The sequence below is a fragment of the Schistocerca serialis genome, chromosome 1 (assembly GCF_023864345.2).
Source record: "Schistocerca serialis cubense isolate TAMUIC-IGC-003099 chromosome 1, iqSchSeri2.2, whole genome shotgun sequence".
In the NCBI taxonomy this organism is placed as follows: domain Eukaryota; kingdom Metazoa; phylum Arthropoda; class Insecta; order Orthoptera; family Acrididae; genus Schistocerca; species Schistocerca serialis.
Genome location: NC_064638.1, coordinates 354,009,194 through 354,033,635, shown reverse-complemented (window position 1 = coordinate 354,033,635; position 24,442 = coordinate 354,009,194). Strand labels below are relative to the sequence as shown.

Genomic DNA, 24,442 nt, shown 5'->3' with positions numbered 1-24,442 from the left:
CATCACCTCGGTTCCCAGAGTTCCGGAACCTGTACAGAAAACTGGAATGCAGACCAACATAAACATTATTTCCGTCTTTTCATTGGTCATGGAAACCACACATTGCATGTTGTACCACCATTCAGCGAGACCTTCAGAGATGGTGGTCTACATTCCCGTACACAACGGTACCTCTAATACCCAGCAGCACGTCCTTTTGCATTGATGCACGCATATATTCGACGTGGAACTGATACATGGCTATATTCGCCGTGGCATACCATCCACAAGTTCATCAAGGCAGGGTTGGTCCAGATTGTCCCACTCCTCAACGACGAGTCGGCGTAGATCCCTCAGATTGGGTGGTGGGTCACTCATCCATAAACAGCCCTTTTCAATCTATCCCAGGCATGTTCGATAGGATTCATGTCTGGAAAACATGCTGGCTACTCTAGTTGAGCGATGTCGTTATCCTGAATGAAGTCATTCACAAGAAGTCCACGATAGGGGCGCAAATTGTCGTCCATGAAGACGAATGCCTGGCCTATACGCTGCCGATATGGTTGCTCTATCGGTCGGAGGACAGCTTTCATATATCGTACAGCCGTCACGGCGCCTTCCATGACCACCAGCGGCGTACGTCGGCCCCAGATAATGCCACCCCGAAGCAGCAGGGAACCTCCACGTTGCTGTACTCGCTGGACAGTGTGTCTAAAGCGTTCAGCCTGACCAGGTTACCTCTAAACATGTCTCCGACGATTGTCTGGTTGAATGCATATGCGACACTCATCGGTGAAGAGAACGTGATGCCCATCCTGAGCGGTAAATTCAGCATGTTGTTGGGCCCATCTGTACCACGTTGCAAAGATGGACGTGGGAGTGAAGTAGCGCATCATGCAGCCTATTGCACACAGCTTGAGTCGTAACACGACGTACTGTGGCTGCACGGAAAGCATTATTCAACATGGTGACGTTGCTGACACGGTTCCTCCGACTAGGTAGCGGTCATCCACTGCAGTAGTAGCCCTCGGGTGGCCTGAGCGAGGCATGTCATCGACAGTTCCTGTCTCTCTGTATCTCCTCCATGTCCGAACAACATCGCTTTGGTTCACTCCGAGGCGCCTGGACACTTCCCTTGTTGAGAGCTCTTCCTGGCACAAAGAAACAATGCGGACGCGATCGAACCGCGGTATTGACCGTCTAGGTATGGTTGAACTACAGACAACACGAGCTGTGTATCTCCTTCCTGGTAGATGACTGTAACTGACCGACTGTCGGGCAACCTCCGTCTAATAGCCTCATGCGTCTTTGTTTATATCTTTGGGCGGGTTTATTCACATCTCTGAACAGTCAAACGGACTGTATCTGTGATACAATATACGTAGTCAACGTCTATCTTCAGGAGCTCTGGGAACCGGGGTGAGGCAAAACTTTTCTTGATGTAAGCATTTCTCAAATCGACAATCAGTTACTGTCAGTATTAATAAATTTCTCAGAATTCAGACGAAACTGCTTGGCGAACTTGAAACGTTAATGTTCAAATTTCTAAACTCGTGTTTGCATCTTTTTGGTATCTGATAAATTAGTAAAACTTATTTTGATATCGAAGTGTGTAAACTTCGGTGGAGAGCCAAAGAACTGTGTTAAAATTAAGTCCTGAAAGGAAGTATGTGAAGCTCAATCCAAACGATGCGAAATTCAGGCTAGCCAGTACACCAAACATTTCGCCTGCGAGAGAGAAATCCGTTTTCTATGATGTTTACATACTCCATTTGACTGCAAAACAAATGACTCAGATTAAAATGTTGGCCCTAAATATTTTTAGTCTTTCTTTTTAACTTTGCACAAAATTGGTGTACCAGAACTTTTATTATAATTATAGAGCAAATGGACATAAAATTTAACGCAACTGACTTTGTTTTAAAACTGCTTGAAAGTTAGAAGACAATACTTAATCTGAAATCTATTACTGATTCGAAACCCGTGAAGTGGTATGATATTTTTACAGATAGATTCCGACACTCACTGTACCTTACAGTGGGCATGAATTTTGATGATAATTAAATTTGTTGGCCTACCTGTGCACAAGGAACGCTCACCTGTTCTGCAACTTGTTACTATTAGGAATATTGATCTAACTGTCTAAAATCAGATTTCATTTGCCTTACTTGCGATGTGCAGTGGCAGACGGTCTCTTAATAATGCTCTCAAAAATGCTTTTGCAGCACGCAACTAGCAGTGTGCAATGAGAATATACAAACACATTAATAAACATAAAGAGTGATAAATGACGAACTAAACTGAACGACTAATAGATGAGAACAAAGACTCCCAACTGTAACTATGCTTCATAAGAGAAACACACCCTTTCATAAATTTCTCATAACTAGACAAGTTAGCAAAAATTTTTCTTAATAGTTTTCCTTTCTACAATTACTTTCCTGGACACACATTTAAATTATAAGTCAAATCCATGAGCTTCACTACGAAACTTCTTACAATAAACTTTAACCATACACAATGTTCGTCAATAAGAAACTGCACAATTACGAATGTATATAAAAACTAGATTACCTTAGAAAACTATCCTTCTGATATTCTTGCATTCATATCACCTCCGCTCCACAAATTGTTTCGCAGAATAAATTAATATAAAATCCTTTACATATAATGCTGCCTCGACTACACGGCAGGCCAGCTTCTATACTTCTCAAAGCAAGTACATAGCTAGACTGTCTAACACACAGTACTGCTACTCCGACAAGGTAAAACTAACCTCTCTGACCAACATCTCTAGTCTCAAGAACAGACTTACAAAGAATACGGTCGTATCAGTAACACAGCAGTTGAGTACATTTATCAAAAACGTCATTCAGATTTATTGTCAAAACCTCTTGAAAATCGACACTACAAGCAGAACAGACCGTTTTCATCAACCCTCCTCTATGAAACAGGTATTTCGTAGAGTGGTTTCTGCTGATAGAATTGCAGGAAGCACTCAAAAATTCTCTAAAAGAAAGTCACAAAAGCATGGTACAATATGTGTGGTTACAGATACTTGGGGTGGGTGACAATGTATACAAAGTATCAGTGAAGAGGTACAAAGTTATGTAATTGTGGTACATAAGTTTAAATACAAGTAACAGTACATATATGCAAACAAGTGTACAAACGTTCCAGTAATAAATGAGTTTACACGTTTGTCATGAAACAGAAGAGATGGCATAACAAGATACTTGCTTTGTCAAAACAGTAATCTAGTTTAGTCAAATGCAGTGGCATAAATACATGTAGTGTTTTTACAATAAGTTACAAAGTATTACAAAGTTATTACAATTAGCTGTAAAAATGTTTAAAAGAAACCTATCAGGACAAGTAAGCTCTCCTGTCAATTCCAGTGACGTAAGAAAGGTACACACGTTTCATGCAACATTGTACAAAACTTTACAGAGCAGTTCTAACTGCCTATTCAAATGTTTAAGATAATTTTATGAAGACAAGTTAATATTCTTGTCAGTTCAAATAAAGCAAGAAAGATACGCACATTACAGTATGATACAAAAGTGTAGAATTTTCTATTCAAAATTATGTAGAAAGCCTATGAGGGCAACATCATGCAGTGAGAGAAAAATATCACAGCAAAATGTCACACACATCACTGTTTTGTTGCACAGATGTTTATCACAATTGCGCCAGCATGATGGCATGAGTACATTCCTGGGGCAGACTCAGGGAGCATAGTACTTTGCCTTCAGTTTCTCCACTGTCAACCCACAGGGCTCAAAATAAGTGTTATCCAGGCAGACTCAGGGAGGATGAAGCGTCTTGTTACAAACCCCACTCACAACCCAGAATCTGAAGAGCTTATCTTATCTAGGCAGACGTAGGGAGCAATAAGTATCTTGTCGCAACCTCCATTGACAATCCAAAATTTGAGGAACTACAATCATTGCTATAGAACTGCCATTATGAGCAGCGTTTCAATCGGTCCAGCTTTCATAACCTGAGGCATATTGTGATACTCAAGTTAGTCCCACAGTAAATTGCATAAAGCCACCCAGCACACCTTATCCCTTAAGCATTGCGTGTGCATGTCATCCAAGCTCATCTCCTATACATGTTCTGAATACATGAAACAAATTTTCAAAGGAATTCGATAACTAGTTACTAAGCATATCAATACCACAATCAATTGTTATGAAAAACATGTCATTCCACACACAGTGGCTTATTCAAGAGTCCTTACGTGATGTACATACAGTAGAAATGGTTATCTCATAATATGTAAGGCTTATCAATAAAGATCTGGTGTCATTTAAAACAGTTGCTTACACAAGTAAATAGTTAATCCTCAATCTGGTATCACATGTTATTCTTAAATATATTTCTTCATTTTTAAAGTAATTTACATGAACGAAGAGACTTGGATCCAGTTTCTTAAGTTATATACATTTATCTATTTGGCCAGAATGGTAACTACCACATATCTCATGTACAATAACATCAGGAACAAGTATGGTGATAACCAAAATAGGTAATTGTTGTATTCACACTCTTTGAATAGAAAACCTTATTAATGTACAATCAGTGTCAGACAACATCTTATACCAATGGAGCAAAAACCTTAGGTGTACACCATCTTAGCACTTTTCAAATTCCATGGTATCATTATGACTACAAAACTGTTGCCATTCCTGGTGACAAAAGAGTAACATGTTGATTATATTTTCATTAGCAAGCTGCAAGTTTTTGAAAATTCAAAGATCAGTTGACAACCACAAAGTAGCTCTATTATCCGGTGAATAAATTCCTAACAGATACATACAGAGCACAATTCTAAAAGAAAATGTTCATGTTAAATATATTTTAGTTCTTGTTTCCACTGCTACACAATGTCCCTGTGAAGTACATTTCTGAGACAAAAAAATCTCCCTTTGCCCCTCATTGGCTACCAGAAGTAACAATCCACAAAACATCCCATACACCATCACTACTGAAATAACATTTTCTAATACTCATTAGTTCCCTGAAATATTTATTCTTACAAACACCTCTTCGCACACATATACATCATAATTCAATACATATTATTACTTCATTACTTTCAGCATAAGAAAATTTTTACTACTACAAAATATCGTCTTATTTCATCACACAAATACAGCCACATCATCAGCACATCATCTCTTACCTTTCAGTCTCAGCATTTTTTCTTTTACATAAATGTCACATTTCACTCATTCGCTATCATTCTTTACACCGTGTCCAGAATACACATATTCAGCTGGAATTGGCAATTCATGTCTCTGTATTACCAGTAACCAATAGCTGACGACTGTTAGCTTCATGTAAATATTTTCAAACATCTCAAAATGGCATCAGTATCATAGACATCTGAAACATCATTCACACATTACCAAAGTTCATAGCAAATTGCATTTATCAGTACTCAGAAAAATAATTTCTTGTTGTGGAAGATCAACAAGCCTCAAAACTTACTTCACTATACATACACTAGGAGAGAGGGAGAGATTCATTTACACTTATTAACTAAATAGAACAGTAGAAAAAGTCGAGTGCACCATGATCCAGCTGATGTAACCACCATAGAGAGATGGATCCTCTATCATATCACTCATTAAATACCCTGACATTAGATTCATGATGAACGCCTCGCACTTTACGCGTCCTCAATGTTTCCACTTCCACAGCAATTTCACGAACAATGCGACGTATGAGAGGCGGTTCATTGTATAGAAGAAAGAACTTATGAATAAATAATTTTCCCTTTTGAGAAAGACGGTGAGATTTCACAAAGTCCTTTTGGCCTATATATAACTGTCTAATATTTACACGTCGTTACAAGTTCGTCCTGTTTTCAGCAGCTCTCTTAATGTTAGCTAAGGCTAAATCAGTCAATTATGACGCAGGCGTCTCTGTTTGGGTAATGATACAATTTCTCTGACTCGGTCAGGTGACCGCTTATCCTTTAACATCAAAAGAGGGGGCAAAAATATAGAATTATTTGATAACTCATTCAGCACATTCGGAAACAAATGAAGGTATCCCAAGCGTTGAGTTTGCAGTGACAGTAAAATCTGCAGAGTTTCCAAGTTCTTTCATTAGACGTTCACAGAGATTTGAAGATGCATGATACAAGGAAAGACAGGTCTAATTTTCCTATGGCGTAACGTACACAGCCAATGCTGAGATAGGAACTGAGTTCCGTTGTCAGATATTACTTTGTCTATATGACCAACATCTTTCAAAAAATATTTAACAATTGCTGCAGATATAGATTTTGTTGTTGCTCTACACAGTGGTGTAAATGACACAAATTTCTACGTTTGTTCTATTGCCACAAAAACAAAGGAGTAATCGTTGTTTGTTCTGGGAAATGGACCAAATAAATTGACAGTTGCGAGCCACCTTAATTTAGCAGGGATTATGGAAAGATGGAGCAGAGTGGAATATAGTAGGAGGTTTCGCCTTTTGACAGTTTACACTTTAATAGCACTATACTATTTCTTTTCTCAATATTGTGAAAATAATATGTGTCACGTAACTTGTAAAAACATTTTCGGGCCCCAAAATGGGCGTAACTAAGGTGTACGTACCACACAAGTTTATTAACTAGGGCATCAGGAATGCAGACCACCAATAATTCATGATGGGGACTCGTACGTTTGAAAATTGTTTCACAGTTACATTGTCCCTGTCATTCCATTTCTCTTTGAGTTCCCTCCATTCCCTCCATATAGAGTCCTTATCTTGTTCTTTAGCGGTGTCAGCAGGAGTTAATGAGATGTAATTCTCAAATGCAACCTTCTGAATTTATAAGATATTGAAGTTATTTTCCTGATAATCGCTTTCCGTTGCTTTGAGAAGACCAACAGGTGAACGAGATAAAGAGTCAGCTACTAAATTTTGTGCTCCCGGAATGTTAACCATGGTAAACTGGGACTTTTGTGAAATTAAGGTCTAACGCTTAAGACGATCATGATTCAACTTAACACTCATCTGAAACTGAAAGGCATGGTAATGAGGATATACCTTGGTAAGTCTGCCATACAAGAAATAGCGGAATTAATTAAAAGCCCAAACCATAGCCATCGCCTCCATTTCAAAAATGTTCAAATGTGTGTGAAACCTTATGGCACTTAACTGCTAAGGTCCTCAGTCCCTAAACTTACACACTACTTAACCTAAATTATCCTAAGGACAAACACACACACACACACACACACACACACACACACACACACACACACCAATGCCCGAGGGAGGACTCGAACCTCCGCCGGGACCAGCCGCACAGGCCTCCATTTCAATCATAGAATAATTCCGTTCTGATGTTGATAAAATACGACTGTCAAATGCAATAGTCCTTCGGGTAATGATGCAATTTTCCTCAATTTTTGAGCTGTCGGTAGAAATATAAAAGACACATGACAGATCTGGATGGTATGATATCGGTGATGCAAGAAGTGCATCCTTCAAACTTTGAAATTCATCCTGAGCTACCTGGTCCCAGTGCACACAATATTCTAACCAGTCAGCTCATACAACCTGGAAGTAGTCAAGTTTTTCATAGTAATGAGCCCTAAGAATACTCCGTGTTGATGTTTAGTTGTAGGTACAGGCCTTTTTTCTGGATCAGGTTGAATTCCTTCATTAAATATGATATAACCAAGAAATTTAATTTGAAATCTGCCAAACTGTGACTTTTCCAAATTAACTGTGATGCCAGGCTCGGCAAATACCTGTAGTAGTGAATTAAGATAACTGTTATAATCTGACCATCCCTTTTTCACAATTAGGATCTCATCAACGTAGGTGATAATTCTTTCCTTTAGGTATTCAGGAAGAATAGAGTTTAATCCATGAATAAAAGCAGAAGATGAAATGTTAAATCCTAAAGGCAATTTACAAAACTGGTAACAGCTACAAAGCAAAGAAAAGCTGTACATTTCTTAAAAGTAGGGTGCAATTGAATTTGCCAAAAGCTATCTTAGATCTAAAGTAGATGAAACCTTAATACCATGAAATTCCTGTAAAAGTTCTTCCAATGTCTGTGGATGATCTGTTTCAGGAAGGCTAACGGTATTGATTAGTCTGGAATCTAACACCAAACTTATTGACCCATTTCATTTCTTAACAACAAGAAATGGACTGTCACAGCTGGTTCAATGACACTCTCAGCTAACATGGATTGGATCTCATTCTTTACTCATTCCCTGTATAGCAATGGAATTGTATAAGGTGGAACAAAAATTTCCTATGTTTAGTATGGTACCAGATTTGTTGACAAAGCCTTCAGAATGTGACTGTAAGATATCGAATAACTCTCGCCAACCTACTCTATCTACTTCAAAAGCATCATCTACACTGCCTACTTCCCCACTTACAATTTCAGAAATGTCAAAAGACTGTTGCATCTTCTGAGAAATATATTAATTATGACGAATACGTGCAGTGGAAGTTTGTAGTTTTGACGAAGATACAAATTTTAGACAGCTGATGTCTTCTTCCTCTGAGATTCAATCCTCGAACTGCAAACAGACTAACTTGCCACCGACTACAGCTTTCGCCCTAGCATCATTAAAGTTTATCATAGCCTTGTGTTCAGTCAAGAAATCACATAGTATCATTTGTGTAGTTAGGAGGGGAATGATTAAGAAGTTGGCTGAGCATTGATGGCCTTTGCAAATGACATCTAAACATGTCTGTTTTCTAACTTCTACTGTTTTCCAGAAATCACGCCTTTAATTTTGGTATGTTGCAATGGAAATATTGGACAAATAGTTAATTCCTGTCATTTACTGAAAGCTGCCTCACTGATACTCGAAACAGGGCTGCCTGAGTCTAATACCGCTCATAAGGAGCCTTTTCCTACAAAAACTGACACTGTAGGATGGATTAAGGTGTTCTAATTGCCTACCTTCTCTTCTAATAAGGTGTCTCTAATGTCATGAAACTGGACAAGCTTTATTCGTCTCTCCTTTCAGTCCATGTTACAGTGTTTTTCCTAAGAAAGTGTCACGAAAATCCACTTCCATATCATTAGACATGTTCCCTACACCTTGCGTATGTACATCAGTTTCATATTCACTGTCATCATCTGACCAACGTATGTAATTAGTTACCTAGTCAAAAACAATGATTTCCCTTAAGTTTAGAGCTTGCTCCTCGAGAGACTCTATATTAACAGGACTATGACCAGTTTCACGTAACATTTGATCCTCATTTTGATTAATAAAAGGCTCACACTGTTCATTTTGTTTATTAATGGATTCACAACAATTATTTTTATGGTACGAGTGGCGGAATACTGTGTATCGGCAAACCAGTCGTTTTCCGCATGTGCCATCAGTCATCCCTGAGATGAACCATCACGTCTAACATTATCACGAGCATTAGGTGGTCTAATCTCAACTACGTCAGCACGTCGTTCAGGACTAAAATTTCCACGATCGCGCCACTCCTGATTATTTCGTTCTTGATCACCACTACGATCACGCGAACCATCTCGTATTTGGTTGTAATGATAGTCATGTGCCCTGAAATCAGTGTTCTCAGTGTCTCGGTTTGAATTAAAGTTTCGTCTTTCACGCCCATTACTGTTGTTTCTTTCGTTGTACTGATGTCTGTTGGAATCACCATTATTGCCATAATTTCTTTGGTTCCTAAAACCACGATCTCTGTAGGTGCCTTTGAAATTGCTGCGGTTGTTAGACTGTTCTCTCGGATACCAACTGTATGAATGATTGTGAACACGGCTATTAGAAAATTGATTACTGTATTCATAACTTTTGTTGCGATTTGCAGAATACCCATAATCCGACCACCTTCGTTGTAACTGGAAATTTTGCCTGTTGCCGCTCTGTATTTATTTCGTGAGTAAACTCTCTGGAGTACGTGTCATTGGGAGAATTTCGAGAAACTTTAAACTTCCGAACTGTAAGAAAATGTTTGTAATCGAATCAGTCAGTCTGCTGAGAGTGCAAATTATTTTTCTCGCTGTTTGAAGCATCCGCGCTATCTTGTCTGCGTAACGCACTGCGTTTGCGTATCAGTTCACCTACTCGGCATAAATTGGAAAATTCGTCAGAAGTATTAAAGCGTACAGTCTGAAAACCAGTATCATCAAGCCTGTGACTGATTTTACTTTCAATGCGAGATAATCTGTTATCCAATTTCCTTACATCAGACTTGTGCTGTTGATTAATGGTTATCTGATCCTGTTAAAGACGATGAAGAGAAAGATACTTTTCCGATTCTGCTGAGGAAACAGGCTGTGTAACATAAAAACTTTTATCCGCGTTGCTAGACAATTGGATCACTGTTACAGGAAGTTCGTCTACTTGTTTGGTAAGTGTATTCAACTGTTCTTTGGTAGCAAATTCTGTCTCTTTAACCTTAAGCGATGCGCACTGCTCTTCAAGACTTTGTATCTGGCTTTCAAACTGGCTATCCTGTTGTTTTAACTGTGAAATTGCAGCCATTTCAATGTACTCTAGACTTTAGATTGTTTACATCTTGCTAAATCTGTTTAGTTTTCTCAGTTAAATCGGACATAATTTCCTCTCTAAACCTTTTATAATTCTGTTCCAGATTGCTGGCCAGTTTTTTGTCACGTTCTTTATTATCTTCCTTGACGCTTTTAATCTCTAACATACGAATTTCATTGTCTTCCTTAACGCTTTTAAGCTCTGACAATAGTATCTGTAACAGATCGTTGTCCTTATCTCTGGCATTGCTACCGGAAGGAGAAGAGACTGGCTTAGCTTGACTAACAGCTGTGGGTGCAGAACGTGAATCTATCTACAGAATCTGACTGTTGTGACAAATTACATCCTACAGACTCATTTTGCAAAGCAAAATCCCCAGACGCTGTTTCTTGTTCGTTGTTTGATACTATCCTGATCAATCCTGTCAGTCATTGTCCTATTTGTTGCAATTAAATCAATGTTGTGAGACTAAACCTGCTGAACTGTCCCTTCTGTGTCTACAGAATTTAAATCAGCTGCAGCTCTAGCAAGCGACTTGGCTCGGTAACTTTTGACATTTTAATGCAACTAAAGTAATACAAGTAATACAGCAAACAAAAGGCACACTTGTCACACACAGAAGACAATACTACACAGATAACTACTAAAAATAACTTCCTATAAATGTTAATGAAAACAGAAAAAGATTTAAATTATCACTGACAGGATATACCATAAAAAATCACTTTCTGTCTAACCATATAACATATCAAGTTTCAGTATAAAAGAACACTTTCAAATTGGACCATATAATTAGAAACAACAAAGATCAGTAGCAAAATCAGTTGTTCTAAGCACAATATAACACCACAAACTTATAAAATTAAAGAATCTATTTTCACTACACGCTGTAAAATACTTGTCACAAATTGATATTCAGAACTGCAGAAAATACACTAAACTCTAAACCTGCTCAAAAAAACTTTTACTGTTCTCCAGAAAATTTGTCTACATTGTTCACTGGTAAAAATAATGCAAAGAAACTGTGTTGCTGGAATGGTATGCTATGTATGCACTTTAATTGTTGAGTCCCAAATACTGAAAGGAATTGCTAAGTCAAAACCTACAACTGAAATTTTAATTTGTGGTTGCAGATCAAAACTTTATCTGTCTGCAAAAATCAGCGGACAATCACGTAATTACGGATCATGGCAGGAAAGGTCGACAAGTGAAATGTTAATGTTCAAACTTCTAAACTCGTCTTTGCGTCAGGTTGGTATCTGATGAATTGGTAAAACTTATTTTGATATCGAAATTTGTAAACTTCGGTCAGGACAACAGAACTATTTTAAAATTAAATTTTGAACGGAAGTATGTGAAGCTCACGCTACTCGAATTGAAATCCGGGCTAACCAGTAAATCAAACAATTCACCTACGAGAAAGTTGTCCGGCTTCAATGAAATTTACATATGGCATTTGACTTCAAAACAAATGACTCAGATTAAAATATTGGCACTCAGTATTGTTGGTCTTTATCTTAAGCCTTGCAAACAATCACTGGACTAGAACTGTTACTGTAATTGTAGAGCAAATGGACAAAAATTAACGCATCTGCCTTTGTGTTAAAACTGCTTGGAAGTTCACAAGATAACACTTGACTGAATTTTTTTACTGATTTGAAATCTCTGATATGACGTGATATTTTTACGAGTAATTCCGACAATCACTGCACCTTACAGTTAACATGAATTTTGATGATAATTAACTTTGTTGGCCTACCTGTGCACACGGAACGCTCATCTGTTCTGCAACCTGTTACTATTAGGAATATTGATCTAACTGTCCACTGTGATTGCTGTGTTCGGATGAGGGCTGAGTTGGCATCCCTTCGCTCACAGCTGCAAGCGGCGCTGACTTCGGTCACGCAGCTTGAGGCTGTTGCCAATGGGCACCACTGTGGGGAGCCGGACTTGGGTATCACGGGGATGTCAACCTCGTCCCGTCTGTCCCCAGATCGGTCTGCCGCTGTGGTTGCCCCGGTTGCTGCCCGCAGTGGGGCTGAGCCCTCGCCTGTGGTTAATTGGGAGGTCGTTCCAAGGCGTGGCAGGCAGCGAAAGACGTCCCCGGAGGCTGATCAGAAAGCCTCCCCTGTGCGCCTGACAAACAGGTTTCAGGCACTGTCTCTGGCTGAGCCAGATGCAGCTGCCTGCCCTGTTTCAGACGATGATTCTCAGTCTTCAAGGTCCGGGCAATCACAGAGGGTGTGCTTATTGGTAGTTGGGAGCTCCAATGTTAGGCGCGTAATGGGGCCCCTTAGGGATATGGCGGCTAAGGAGGGGAAGAAATCCAGTGTGCACTCCGTGTGCATTCCGGGTGGAGTCATTCCTGATGTGGAAAGGGTCCTTCCGGATGCCATGAAGAGCACAGGGTGCAGCCAGCTGCAGGTGGTGGCACATGTCGGCACTAATGACGTGTGTCGCTTTGGATCTGAGGAAATTCTCTCTGGATTCCAGCGGCTATCTGATTTGGTGAAGGCTGCCGGTCTTGCTTATGAGATGAAGGCAGAGCTCACCATCTGCAGCATCGTTGACAGAACCGACTGTGGACCTTTGGTGCAGAGCCGGGTGGAGGGTCTGAATCAGAGGCTCAGACGGTTTTGCGACCGTGTTGGCTGCAGATTCCTTGACTTGCGCCATAGGGTGGTGGGGTATCGGGTTCCGCTGAATAGGTTAGGAGTTCACTACACTCAGTTGGCGGCTACACGGGTAGCGGAGGCTGTGTGGCGTGGACTGGGCGGTTTTTTAGGTTAGAAGGCCTCGGGAAAGTACGGGGTGGGCTGCAATCTCAAAGGGTGCATGGCAAATACAGGACGTGCTTCGATCAAGGAACAGTCGGAATTGTAGTTGTAAATTGTTGTACTTTTGCTGGGAAAGTCCCTGAGCTTCAAGCGCTAATAGAAAACACAGAAGCTGAAATCGTTAAAGGTACAGAAAGCTGGCTAAAGCCTGAAATAAGTTCTGCAGAAATTTTTACGAAGTCTCAGACGGTGTTCAGGAAAGATAGATTAGGCAGAATTGGTGGTGGAGTGTTTGTGTCTGTCAGTAGTGGTTTATCTTGTAGTGAAGTCGATGTAGATACTCCGTGCGAATTGGTATGGGTGGAGGTTATACTTAACAGCCGAACTAAGTCAACAATTGGCTCCTTCTATCGACCCCCAGACTCCGATGATATAGTTGCGGAACAGTTCAGAGAGAATTTGAGTCTCGTAACAAATAAATACCCCACTCATACGGTTATAATTGGTGGGGACTTCAACCTTCCCTCGATATGTTGGCAAAAATACTTGTTCAAAACCGGTGGTAGGCAGAAAACATCTTCCGAAATTGTCCTAAATGCTTTCTCCGAAAATTATTTCGAGTAGTTAGTCCACGAACCCACGCGCATTGTAAATGGTTGCGAAAACACACTTGACCTCTTAGCCACAAACAATCCAGAGCTGATAGAGAGCATCATGACTCATACAGGGATTAGTGATCACAAGGTCGTTGTAGCTAGGCTCAATACCGTTTCTCCCAAATCCACCAGAAACAAACGCAAAATAATTTTATTTAAAAAAGCGGATAAAGTGTCACTAGAAGCCTTCCTAAGAGACAATCTCCATTCCTTCCGAACTGACTATGCAAATGTAGACGAGATGTGGCTCAAATTCAAAGATATAGTAGCAACAGCAACAGCAATTGAGAGATTCATACCTCATAAAATGGTAAGAGATGGAACTGATCCCCCGTGGTACACAAAACAGGTCCGAACGCTTTTGCAGAGGCAACGGAAAAAGCATGCGAAGTTCAGAAGAACGCGAAATCCCGAAGATTGGCTAAAATATACTGACGCGCGAAATTTGGCACGGACTTCAATGCGAGATGCCTTTAATAGGTTCCACAACGAAACATTGTCTCGAAATTTGATAGAAAATCCGAAGAAATTCTGGTCGTATGTAAAGTCAATACCTTCGCTGCGCAGTGCCGATGGTACTGTTACCGACGACTGTGCCTCTAAAGCGGAGTTACTGAACGCAGTTTTCCGAAATTCCTTCACCAGGGAAGATGAATGGAATATTCCAGAATTTGAAACACGAACAGCTGCTAGCATGAGTTTCTTAGAAGTAGATACCTTAGGGGTTGCGAAGCTACTCAAATCGCTTGATACGGGCAAGTCTTCAGCTCCAGATTGTATACCGATTAGGTTCCTTTCAGATTACGCTGATACAATAGCTCCCTACTTAGCACTCATATACAACCGCTCGCTCACCGATAGATCTGTACCTACAGATTGGAAAATTGCGCAGGTCGCACCAGCGTTTAAGAAGGGTAGTAGGAGTAATCCATCTAACTACAGACTTATATCATTGACGTCGGTTTGCAGTAGGGTTTTGGAGCATATACTGTATTCAAACATTATGAATCACCTCGAAGGGAACGATCTATTGATACGTAATCAGCATGGTTTCAGAAAACATCGTTCTTGTGCAACGCAGCTAGCTCTTTATTCGCACGAAGTAATGGCAGCTATCGACAGGGGATCTCAAGTTGATTCCGTATTTCTAGATTTCCGGAAAGCTTTTGACACCGTTCCTCACAAGCGACTTCTAATCAAGCTGCGGGCCTATGGGGTATCGTCCTAGTTGTGCGACTGGATTTGTGATTTCCTGTCAGGAAGGTCGCAGTTCGTAGTAGTAGACGGCAAATCATCGAGTAAAACTGAAGTGATATCAGGTGTTCCCCAGGGAAGCGTCCTGGGACCTCTGCTGTTACTGATCTATATAAATGACCTGAGTGACAATCTGAGCAGTTCTCTTAGGTTGTTCGCAGATGATGCTGTAATTTACCGTCTAGTAAGGTCATCCGAAGACCAGTATCAGTTGCAAAGCGATTTAGAAAAGATTGCTGTATGGTGTGGCAGGTGGCAGTTGAAGCTAAATAACGAAAAGTGTGAGGTGATCCACATGAGTTCCAAAAGAAATCCGTTGGAATTCGATTACTCGATAAATAGTACAATTCTCAAGGCTGTCAATTCAACTAAGTACCTGGGTGTTAAAATTACGAACAACTTCAGTTGGAAAGACCACACAGATAATATTGTGGGGAAGGCGAGTCAAAGGTTGCGTTTCAATGGCAGGACACTTAGAAGATGCAACAAGTCCACTAAAGAGACAGGTTACACTACACTCGTTCGTCCTCTGTTAGAATATTGCTGCGCGGTGTGAGATCCTTACCAGGTGGGATTGACGGAGGACATCGAAAGGGTGCAAAAAAGGGCAGCTCGTTTTGTATTATCACGTAATAGGGGAGAGAGTGTGGCAGATATGATACGCGAATTGGGATGGAAGTCATTACAGCAAAGACGGTTTTCGTCGCGTCGAGATCTATTTACGAAATTTCAGTCACCAACTTTCTCTTCCGAATGCGAAAATATTTTATTGAGCCCAACCTACATAGGTAGTAATGATCATCAAAATAAAATAAGAGAAATCAGAGCTCGAACAGAAAGGTTTAGGTGTTCATTTTTCCCGCGCGCTGTTCGGGAGTGGAATGGTAGAGAGATAGTATGATTGTGGTTCGGCGAACGCTCTGCCAAGTACTTAAATGTGAATTGCAGAGTAATCATGTAGTTGTAGATGTAGAAACAAATTTCAATTGACGTACTTGCGGTGTGCAGTGGAAGACGGTCTCTTAACAATTTTCTCAAAAATGCTTCTGCAGCACACAACTAGCGAAGTGCAATGCGACTATACAAACATAACGATAAAAATAAAGACTGAAAAATGGGGAACTAAACTTAACGAGACATAGATGAGAACAGAGTCGCCAAGTACAACTACGCTTCGTTAACAACACTACACCCTTTCATAAAGTTCTCACAACTAGACAAGTTAGCAAAACTCTTTCTTTATAATTTTCCTGTGCACAGGTCCTTCCATGACACTTATTTCAATTATAAGACAAATACGTGCGCTTCACTATAAAACTCCTTACAGTAAACTTTAACCACGCACAATGTTCTTCAATAAGGGACTGCACAATTACAGATGTACATAAAAACTGGATTACCTTAGAAAACTATCCTTATGATTTTCTTGCATTCATACCATCTCAGTACCACAAATTGTTTCGTCAGAATAAATTAATATAAAATCCTTTCCAAACAATGCTGCTTCCACTACACGGCAGGCCAGCTTCTATCCTTCTCAAAGCAACTACATAGCCAGACTGTCTAACACACAGTACTGCTACTCCGACAAGGTAAAACTAATCTCTCTGACCAACATCTGTGGTCTCAAGAACAGACTTACAAAGAATATGGTTGAGTCAATAATACTGCGGTTGAGAACGTTTATCACATTCACATCATTCGCATTATTGGTCAGAACCTCTTGAAAATCGACATCGCAAATAGGACAGTCCCTTTTCGATCTCGCTAGAGGTAAGAATGAAATATGTGTACAAGTATGTGTGAGATAAGTTCAACGTATGTGTAATACGAGGGTAAGTCAATTATTATCTGTAATTTAGTTATATTTTTGTTTATTTTGGTAGGACTATCGTTTTACGTCGATGACGCATGCTTTGTTTATTTGTTGTTATATCTTTGCGATTTTCAAGCTGCTAGGTTAGTTTCGTTATCGCTGCCTTGCTGTTAATTACGGCTTCTCCGCTGTCTATTTGCACCAAAGAAGAGCAACGTTCAGTGATCCGTTTTTTGTGGGCGGGAGGGGTATCCGGGGTCGAAATTCATCGAAGACTTTCGGTACAGTATGGGAACAGTGTTTTGCCACAAGGGAGTGTGATGCTTACGGTTTTTTGGGACGCACGAGGTCCAGTACTGGAACATTATGGGAAAAGGGTCACAACAATAAACAGTGTACGTTACAGTGAGATGCTTACTGCCGGGCTAAAGCCTGCAATTCCAAGCAAACGCCGAGGATTGATGTCAAAAGGTGTTGTGCTGTTGCACCACAATGCCCGCATACTGCTGCCCACACTGCTGAAACTGAGTGCTGAATCCTAAGGGATCGGGTTCGATTCCTGGCTGGGTCGGAGATTTTCTCCGCTCGGGGACTGGGTGTTGAGTTGTCCTAAACGCCAAACTGCAAAACAATTTTGAAAAGATATCTGAATGGTGCGAAAAGTGGCAGTTGACCCTAAATAACGAAAAGTGTGAGCCCATCAACATGAGTGCTAAGAGGAACTCGTTAAACTTCGGTTACACGATAAATCAGTCTAATCTAAAACCGCTAAATTCAACTAAATATCTAGGTATTAAAATAACTAACAACTTAAATTGGAAGGAACACACAAAAAAATGTTGTGGGGAAGGCTAACCAAAGATTGCGTTTTATTGGCAGGACAGAAAATGTAATAGACCTACTAAGGAGACTGCCTACCCTACGCATGTCCGTCCTTTAGAATACTGCTGCGCGGTGTAGGATCCTTACCAGATAGGACTGACGGAGTACATCGAAAAAGTTCAAAGAAAGGCAGCACTAAATGTGGGAGAGAGTGTCACAGAAATATACAGGATTTGGGCTGGAGATCATTAAAAGAAAAGCGTTTTTCGTTGCGACGGCATCTTCTAACGAAATTCCAATAACAACTATCTCCTCCGAATGTGAAAATATTTTGTTGACACCGACCTACACAGGGAGGAACGATCATCACGATTAAATAAAGGAAATCAGAGCTCGTACGAAAAGATATAGATGTTCATTCTTTCCGCGCGCTATACAAGATTGGAATAATAGAACTGTGAAGGTGGTTCGATGAGGCCTCTGCCAAGCACTTGAATGTGATTTGGAGAGTATCCATGTAGATGTAGATGTAGATTTAGAGGGTCGGCGACATACAGCAGACCTGTCAAAGTCCTTTCGATGTTTGACTGCTGCGTACGATTAGTTGTATATTCTTTGAATTAGGGATATCTGTTGTGCCTCTACTCCTATATACTCCATCCCTTCCCATAGTCCGTTGATTGGAGACAGCATCATACGCTTTTTCTAAAGCTTCTTTGGTAATTAACTCTACGATAGGAAGCTATGTGATCCACACAGCGGAAAAACTGTTATAGATAATTTGCGAAAAAATCCAGCTCTCCTAAGGAAACACACACACACACACACACGGGATAAAATGACTAAAAACGAGTACCTCGTGTTGTCGTTGACACAGTAGCATTCTAAGCTGTGTGAATGTCTGGAAGGCCAGCGGTGTCTTCTAGAACGACTTGAGGAGCAGTGTTCCCTGGGCGCCTTTGTTCCTTACTCTTTGTGTTCCTTTTCGGGAGAGGTGAAAGATTAACTGATAGTTCCATTTTTCATCTGCTCTGAGTGCACCAACATCTGCATACGTCTCTCTCTGAAGCAGGACACAGCACATCGCTGCCTCCGCTGCCAGGCCCGCGCTTCTTTTGCTCTGATTACAGTACTGCAGGTGCATTACGTACTTCCACAATGAATCTTACACTCTGCAGCGGAGAGGAAGCTGTTTTGAAACCTTCTCGCAGACTGACATTGGATTGGCGCAGAAGTTCGTAGCGTTTTAAACACGACAGACAGAAGTGATGGAGACTTTAGTCATTAATAATAGATTCTCAAATGGTTCAAATCAGTCCACAACAAGAAAGGAATACGTGGAAAACACTGATAAGGAGAAGGAACATAATGATAAGACATATGTTGAGGCATGAGGCATGATGAATTCGTGACGGGCCGCATCAAACGAGCCAGAAGACTGACGACTCAAAAGAAAAAAAAAAAATTCAAGTTATTAATATGACTGTATTCCGCCAATAACAGACCAAATATTCCATAAATAGAAACAAATATCATTTACGTTTCGTTGGTAATATTGCGAGGAACGCCTCCAGAGTTCAAGATAATAGTTTTCTTATAAATACGGTGGTTCAAAAATGGCTCTGAGCACTATGGGACTTAACTTCTGAGGTCATCAGTCCCCTAGAACTTACAACTAACCTAAGGACGTCACACACATCCATGCCCGAGGCAGGATTCGAACCTGCGATCGTAGCGGTCGCGCGGTTCCAGACTGAAGCGCCTAGAACCGCTCGGTCACACCAGCCGGCAAGCTATTACACACACGACTTCGATTGACTACTTTATTGCTTTGGTTCCTCGACATCCCAGCGAGTAATTCTGAATATCGCTTGGCACAGGGCGTGTGACGCGACGATAGGCAGCCCTTCCCTGACATTCAGAAGTTAAAAGGCGTCATCTGAGAGCTCATTGTGAGCTACACACCACAGGCAGTTTCACGTTTGACACAACCACTACGCCCAGCGTTGCACTGCCACGATACTGGGGAGATGGAGGCAGGTTTCCTCACCGCATTCGTCACATTTTTTCCCAGTTTATTAGTTTTCGTTTCGTAACCATATAGCCGTCTCAGCAGTGAAAAGATGGTCGATATATGTCTGAGGCGACTTTAGTGTCTGTTAAGGCGACACAAATGTAAGGACAACACAACATTTACTTCCAGAACGAAGAAAATCTTCGACCAGGCCGGAAATAGAACCGTTCCCTTTCTATTAGCAATCTGCCGCGCTGACTCACTGAGAACATTCTTCGGACTTGGCAGGCGGCGTATTGGTTGTAGCTGGACGTACGAGTTCAGAGCGGCCGTACAAGGAAGTCCGAGGAAACCGTTGCGTTATTTAGCGCTTTAGACAAGTATGTCAGTAACATGTGCTGACAGAGCTGAGTAAAAACCCAAACTGAAACCTTAAATACACTGCTCTGCAAAAATTAATGATGTGTAAGTAGTTGGTGGAAATAAATGAAGGTGCTGGAGCATGTTGCCAGGGGCCTCCCAGTCGTCCACAGAAAGCTGACGTCACATGGTATGAGGCCAGCTTGGCCGTTGGGCCAGCTGCAGTTGACGGAGCGAGAAAAGACAAGCAGAGACCAGTCACGATCCACTGTGTTGGTGTTCTTCAATGTAACGTGGCCCGGATACAATGTTTGGATGACTTCACACAGAGAAAAATCATCGGTAAACTGGAAAAAGTGGTGTAGCCCAAGAGTCTGGTATTGTTCACAGCATTTTTTTCCCGTGAGTAGGGTGCGTTCCGAACCACAGACATATATTGTACAGTTCGCAAGAAGGGATCCACCTCAAACAATTGCAACAACATTTGACAAGAATGAGATTTTCACTTTCAGTGGAGTGTGCGCTGATATGAAACTTCCTGGCAGAGTAAAACTGTGTGCCAGTCCGAGACTCGAACTCGGGACCTTTGCCTTTCGCAGGCAAGTGCTGGAAACATCCCACAGGCTGTGGCTCAGCCATGTCTCCGCAATATCCTTTCGTCCAGGAGTGGTAGTTCTGCAAGGTTCACAGAAGAGCTTCTGTGGAGCTTCGAAGGTAGGAGACGAGGTAATGGCGGATGTAAAGCTGTGAGGACGGGTCGTCAGTCGTACTTGGGTAGATCAGATGATAGAGCACTAGGCGCTACAGTCTGGAACTGCACGGCCGCAACGGTCGCAGGTTCGAATCCTGCCTCCGGCATGGATGTGTGTGATGTCCTTCGGTTAGTTAGGTTTAAGTAGTTCTAAGTTCTATGGGACTGATGACTTCAGAAGTTAAGTCCCATAGTGCTCAGAGCCATTTGAACCATTTGATAGAGCGCTTTCCCACGAAAGGCAAAGGCCCCGAGTTCGAGTCTCGGTCCGGAACAAAGTTTTAATCTGCCAGGAAGTTTCACATTTGACAAGATTCGAAGGCACGCCACTCACACTACACATTGGTACAGCGACTGCAAGTCAGTGGTCTCTATGCCGGATGATCAGTGCGTTCTGTTCTGTTGGCATTCGCAAATCGGCGGACCGTCTGGGATGGTGCCAAGAGCGTAGGAACTGGACCAACGAGGACTGGGTCGCTTGTTCTTCTCAAATGAGAGCAGGTTCAGTCTGAGCAACAATTCTGAACTACCCTAGTATAGAGAGAAGACAGAACATGTAATACACCCAGGAACATTTAGTTTTTAGTTTGGTTTTAGTTATGTCATGTTTCGTAGATCATTTTCCCAATTATTTTATCGATATGATGTGGAAGAAGTCAGATTACAAGATATACAGGGTGTTACAAAAAGGTACGGCCAAACTTTCAGGAGACATTCCTCACACACAAAGAAAGAAGAATGTTATGTGGACATGTGTCCGGGAACGCTTATTTCCATGTTAGAGCTCATTTTATTACTTCTCTTCAAATCACATTAATCATGGAATGGAAACACACAGCAACAGAACGTACCAGCGTGACTTCAAACACTTTGTTACAGGAAATGTTGAAAATGTCCTCCGTTAGGGAGGATACATGCATCCACCCTCCGTCGCATGGAATCCCTGATGCGCTGATGCAGCCCTAGAGAATGGCGTATTGTATCACAGTCGTCCACAATACGAGCACGAAGAGTCTCTACATTTGGTAACAGGGTTGCGTAGACAAGAGCTTTCAAATGCCCCCATAAATGAACGTCAAGAGGGTTGAGGTCAGGAGAGCGTGGAGGCCACGGAATTGGTCCGCCTCCACCAATCCATCGGTCACCGAATCTGTTGTTGAGAAGCGTACGAACACTTCGACTGAAATGTGCAGGAGCTCCATCGTGCATGAACCACATGTTGTGTCGTACTTGCAAAGGCACATGTTCTAGCAGCACAGGTAGAGTATCCCGTATGAAATCATGGCGGTGAATCGAGGAAGTACAGTACATACTGACGAAACTAAAATGAGCTCTAACATGGAAATTAAGCGTTTCCGGACACATGTCCACATAACATATTTTCTTTATTTGTGTGTGAGGAATGTTTGCTGAAAGTTTGGTCGTACCTTTTTGTAACACCCTGTATATACACACACGAATAGTGTTAATATTAGTAGTACTGAAATGCAACTACATTTAGAGGTACAATTTTATTTTATTTTATTTATTTATTTATTTATTTTTTTTTTTTGCCTGTTCTGAAACAGAAACTCGTCTATGGAATAGAAGGAGTTGTCCAAAAGAAATGATTTTAAGCTAGATTTAAACTTGATCTGCTACCTGCCAGGCACTTTATGTTGTTGTGTAAATGATCAAAGATTTTGGTTGCTGAATAATCTACTCATTTTTGAGCAACTGACAGCTTCAATAACGGATAGGAAAGGTCATTTTTCCCTCTAGTGTTGTACGTATGAACATCACTGTTCTTCGCGAATTGTTGTGGATTATTTGTAACGAATTTCATTAGCTAATATATGTACTCTGATGGTGCAGTTAAATACCTAACTCCTTGAAAAGGTGCCTACATGACGTCCTTGGGTGAAAACCACTAATCATTCTCACTACTCTCTTTTGTGCAATCAGTACTTTGTGTCTAGGTGGTGAGTTACCCCAGAAAACTATTCCATAAGACATTACTGAGTGGAAATATTGTTTTGGTCGTCCATGTATAATGGTGTTGGGAGACATAACGTTGCATGGCGTAGCGATCTCAAGATCTTTAAACGCAGAACACTCCTATCAACGCTATTCTGATGTACTCCTATCCCAAGTGCGTCTTTTCAGGAGTGGATTCAGCCCTTACTTCATTTTTGTGGATGACGATGCGCCACCGCTTCGAAGAGCAGAGGGGAGGAACTCTTGGACAGAGAGAGTATTCGGCTAATGGACTGTCTTGCCCGTTCCCCGACTTAAATCTCATCGAGTACGTGTGGGATACGCTGGAAAGACGTAATGCAAGACGCCCACAAGCACCACGGACCGTCCAGCAGCTGTTAACCGCGCTGGTGGAGGAGTGGAAAGCCATACCACAAGAACTCCTTACCAACCTTGTGCACTCATAGGAGCACGGTACAGAACAAGTACCGCTTTCAGTGATGATCACACACAGTGTTAAGGAACATGTTCCGCCTTACGTAACGTCCAGGGAACCGTGATAAATCGAGACCACTTCCGTGTAATGGCTGTTTTCAAAAGTGACATTTCTCATTCCTGTTCGTCTCACTGCGTATTTATTTCAGTTACCTTCTGTACTATATTTTATCAGTTTTTTCTGTGCCTGATCAAAGTTTCATAGAACAGTGTCACTTGGCAGCGACAACTGATGGGAAACGTAATTCGTCCTGAAGTTTGGCACGTCGGAGTATTACCGGGAGTGCAATCGACTGACCAGTCTAATGAAGCTTGGCTTGATTTGTCGGGGCACGTGAACTCGCAGAACAATCGACGTTGGACATCTGAGAATCTTCGTCATTCACATCGAGAGCCGCTGCATAATTCAATAGCAGGAGTGTGGTGTGCAGTTAGCACAACTGGAAATTTTTGATGGGTTTTTTACCGACAACTATAACTTCCGGTAGGTATGTGAACAATATTCTGCAAGCTTTTCTTCAAAGAACTGACTGTTAAAAATGGCTTATGGTTATTTCATACATAAGTGTGCAAGGACACATACCGCCAATGCATCTGTACGGGACGCATATTTTAGGATTTTTGCACGAATTTTTACTTCGGACGCCCTAGCCGCTTCTTTGAAGCAGTCTCGCGGTGTAAGTTCCCACAGGGCCTATTTACCTGACAGGCAACGGCCTTGCCGCAGTGGGTACACCGGTTCCCGTCAGATCACGGAAGTTAAGCGCTGTCGGGCGTGGCCGGCACTTGGATGGGTGACCATCCGGGCCGCCATGAGCTGTTGCCATTTTTCGGGGTACACTCAGCCTCGTGATGCCAACTGAGGAGCTACTTGACCGAATAGTAGCGGCTACGGTCAAAGAAAACCATCATAACGACTGGGAGAGTGGTATGCTGGCCACACGCCCCTCCTATCCCCATCCTCAGCTGAGGTTGTCCCGATGGGCCACTTGTGGCCTGAAGACGGAGTGCTACTTACCTGATAGAACCTGTGGCATCAGCAACATGCTAT

The 24,442-nt window shown here is 41.5% G+C and overlaps 1 pseudogene; it reads left to right on the top strand.

Annotated features, from left to right (window-relative positions):
* The first annotated feature begins 24,099 nt into the window (after nt 1-24,099).
* LOC126429139 (5S ribosomal RNA) lies at nt 24,100-24,217 on the top strand (annotated as a pseudogene).
* Nucleotides 24,218-24,442: the final 225 nt, after the last annotated feature.